This window comes from Centruroides sculpturatus, unplaced genomic scaffold (genome assembly GCF_000671375.1).
Source record: "Centruroides sculpturatus isolate CEXI.00-Female unplaced genomic scaffold, Cexi_2.0 scaffold351, whole genome shotgun sequence".
NCBI lineage: Eukaryota > Metazoa > Arthropoda > Arachnida > Scorpiones > Buthidae > Centruroides > Centruroides sculpturatus.
Window position 1 is genome coordinate 571110 of NW_019384531.1, and position 4320 is coordinate 575429.

General features: G+C 34.4%; 1 protein-coding gene across 1 annotated transcript in view; it reads right to left on the reverse strand.

The window, feature by feature from the left end:
* LOC111623051 overlaps window positions 1-802 on the reverse strand; it is a 10416-nt gene extending 9614 nt beyond the window's left edge. Inside the window, exon 1 of the mRNA XM_023365533.1 lies at window positions 697-802. The gene's annotated coding sequence lies outside the window, so the exon portion shown is untranslated. The remainder of the gene's footprint in view (window positions 1-696) is intronic.
* Between the last annotated feature and the right edge of the window lie 3518 nt (window positions 803-4320).

The window sequence follows — 4320 nt, forward strand, 5'->3', positions numbered from 1 at the left end:
TTGTTTATTTATTATACAGCGGTTCTAGTAATTAGTTAAATTTTTTTTTAATTTGAAATATTATAAATTCGAAAAACGATACGTTCCATTTTTGGAACATTTGCATTGTTTTCTAAAACCTCAGGATGACCCATACTATAGAGATTAAAAACGTTAGTAATAAAAATCTTTTTGCTCAGCAAACATTAGGTAATATATTGATTTCATGTAAGATGTTTAAAGATTTTTTTTTTTTTTTTGCACTTAAATGTATGGTTCCCGCAACTCAAAGCAAGGAATTTTTATTATAATTTAAATAACTTTGTATTTATACTGTACTTATTTTAAATAATTTTATAATTCTGAAGACGGCCATAAAATGAAAGTCGTCCCGAAATGCATATAATAATATACGCAATTAACCAGACAAAACGAAGAATTCTATTTATTCATTGAATTATCGAGAGAGTCATAAATCTGCAAAGGCAGAATTGCCGAGTTTAAAGAATTATTTAATATATAATAAAAATTAAGTAAACACAGTATTATCGGTTGAAGGCCTCCAGGGTTTAATTATTAAACTAATTGATAATCTGTTTTAATTATCTCATTGAAACGAGACGATGTAAGATCAATCCTTATCGTAATTTAGTGTAAAATAATTTTATTAGCATCCATAAGATGTTTATGAATAAGTTATAAGATAATCTAACTTACTTTGATTATTCATTTTCTCAAAATATTTCGCTTTCGATAAATTTGTATTCGTAAAGAAAATCGTCGAATAATTCACTTTGACAATTGCCAAAATTATATTATTAGCATTTATTGTTAACGCCAGGGCTGTGGAGTCGGAGTCGGAATCGTGGAGTTTTGGTATTTTATCCGGAGTCGGAGTCGGAGTCGTCAAAAAATCCGCCGACTCCGACTCCTTTTTACTTCCCAACTTCTTATGTAGCCTATATAAAACGGAAAAGTATTGGAATCGTGTCAAATTTTATCCTCCAAGTTTTTTTTTTTTTTTTTTTTTTTTTTTTTTTTTTTTTTTTTTTTTTTTTTTTTTTTTTTTTTTNACCTCGAATCTTTTGCATATCTCGAAATTTCAAGGTGTCCTGAGTCCAAAAATGTAAAAATTTGGAAAGGGTCATTTTTTGACCGAGCGCTAGACTTTTCCTCTGTTATATATAACAGCCGGAAAAGTAAAAGTTATCGAATACATATTTATATATTACTTAGAGGAGTCTTTTAGCTTTGGAATAAAAAGTTTCTACGTTGTATCTTTATTAGAATTCTATTTATTGAATCTTTTATTCTGAGGTCACGTGATGACATCAGAATTTCCGGGTCTCTTTCGGCAACAAGTCCGCTCCTGTTCGGAGTCGGATTCGGAGTTGGAGTCGGTAGATTTTTACGCGACTCCACAGCCCTGGTTAACGCAACAATAGAGTTTCCAGTCTACGTCACGAGTGACGTCATGAGCATGCGCAATTGTTCGGAGCCACCTTTGTGGTTTGTTTACGTTTTATTTGGGTTTACACGCGCATTAGCTGGAAATCTTGAGTTGTTTATTCCTCACGAATATCACTATAGTGAATTGTTGGGTGTAATGCTCAATCAAGAACAAAGTAACATCATTTTTTAAAATCCCCGGCATTATTTGTCATCAAGGACCTCAAACTGAGGAGCTTCACGACGAAGGCAATCTGACNGGTCCGTAACCAATCATATGTGGCGATGATCCATATCCAGTCATAGAAGGAGGGAGCCCATATGCAATCATTCCAGGGGATTGAAGCTCCTGTCTCATTGGTCCTTGTTGATACATTTGTAATGAATTCTGAAATATGAAGCATGGAATTGATAAATAATAAGAAATACGTTAGCCTATTAGTAATACAGTACCTAATATTGTAGATAGGTAAATTAACATGTATATTATAGTTTAAAGAATCGCCATTGGTTCTCAAATATTTGTATTATTAATGATAATAATATAATAATAAGTCAATATGAATTCAAGTTTACCTACTCCAACATAATTTGTGTAAATACTTTAAAATTTTCTGAGTTACTTATAATTGAATGTAAATATAAATTATGATAATTTGTCATTGATAGCATCAATAAGAAGCTTTACATAAATAAAGAAGACATGTATAATTTGTCAGTTGCTGACGGTCTACAACCATCGGTTGTTTTTACAATTGAATTGTACTGTAAGGATCCGAATCCAGACTTTCCGTGTGTTTATATCATTACATCATAATTTTACATTGTAGCCATACTTTCATTCAATAACTGTCAACTTTCACACCTGGGAGATAAACAGCTGCTAAGTTATTAGGCTTAATAACTACGCTTTCTCAGTACCTTTCGACCTAATATCTCGATTTCAACCATACAACATTAGAACAGAACAACAAAGTGAGGCAGTCGTCGCCCGTCTTTTGAAAGAGAAGTTGTCACTCGTACCTTGTCCTAAGTGCCTCAATATTCGGATATCTGTGAATATATCCTACGAAAAGATCATCGAAACCATCGACTAACACCTTTGCGGATACTGTTCTATCATTCTTGCGGATACTGTTCTATCATTCTTGCGGATACTGTTCTATCATTCTTACGGATACTTCCTCTACCGGATACCCGGACTGACATTCCGAACTTTCTTCCCTTCACCAAGAACGCTCGAGAATCTCAATCAAGACAGCAAACCAGGTATTTATCGCCACGCGAAACTTCTGTAAACTCTCTCTCTCAAATCGAGGAAAAACGTAATATCAAATACAGCTAATATCTATCATGTCAAATCGTAGAAATGTATAAAAAAAACTAGTATATTTAAAATCGAAATGTATGGCCTCTTGTTACCCATTAAACCTTTATTACTTTAAAGCATCTCTGAGTAAGTCACTTCCGGTGCGCTGTCTCTTCTTCCATCCCGACTCTGATCGCTCACACATGCGATCGCTCACCCGCCCGAACGAAGCGGTTTCTGTGTCTAGCCGTGAAGACACAGTGGTGTCAGTCCTGACGCAAATTGTCATTGCAATCTTCGCCGACGCGACGTCGATCATTCGGTCACGTGGTGCCGAAGTATAGGGAGGCCCTTCGGCATTGTCACAGTACTATTCTAATTGGTTTTCATTTTTGGTGTTTTATTTAATTAATTTGTGGACTAATTGTATTCTTTGTAATATTTTTCAGTCAGTAAACTGCATGTTTTTTTACATATTTTATTACTATTTGTCTAATCTTCAATGGTCTAATGCGAGATCTGAGTACTTGAAATGATTTCCCAGTATCAATTAACTTCAAACTATATTTGAATATTTTGGTTTGGTACTTTAGTGACTGTATTCTTTCTCATGATATGATAAACACTTTTAATTACAGCCGTAACTAATCGTCTAACCGTTTAATGTATAGATAACTTTGGGCTAGAAGCGTATCTAATTTAATTAATAACAATTTTTCACATTATTAGCTGTAAATAAACTAAGAACATTTGTCATTTTAATAAATTAAATATTAATTAATTATTCATCTTACAAACAAAAATAGAATTATGATAATACTCAATAACAGTTATTGTACAAGGTATTATGTAAAATTAAATCCTTTCTAAAACTTTTTTTACAATAAGATATTTTTCATAATACACTGGCGGAAATTGAAAGTGTTACACCCACCCAATATTGTCAAAGACATATGAAATTGGGACAAAAGAATCTCTTTTTGAAAGGTATTGAATGATCAAAAATTAAATGAAGTACATACAGTGGTATGGAAATTATGGAGACATTTGTTATGCAAAATTGCTATAGTGTTTAGTTTATAATTTGTGAACTGTGTTATGGAACATGACTTTTTTTGGTCCACATGCTATTGGTGACCATCTATGTCATATCGACAAGTGAGAACTCCGTACACCCAAATGTCTGACTTTGAAAGAGGTTGGATAATTGGCATGTCAGAAATGGGAGCATCATATCGTGAAATTGCCTGAAGGACTGGCCGTAGTGCGATGTCAGTACAAAGAGTGGTCACACGATGGATGCAGGAAGGGTCCAGTACTCGCAGACCTGGCACGGGTCCACGCAGAAGGACGACGCCACGTGTAGATCGCCATATTGTGCCGATGGCAGTTGCTGACAGATGTGCGATGGCAGCACATATCCAAGCAGTAGTTACTGCCAGAATCACCCCATGGACAATTGTAAACCAATTGCTTGATGCTGGGCTGAAATCTCGGACTCACATGCAATGTGTTCCCTTAACCAGATTTCATCGCCAACAACGGCTAATGTGGTGTGCTGCTAGACATAATTGGACACATAA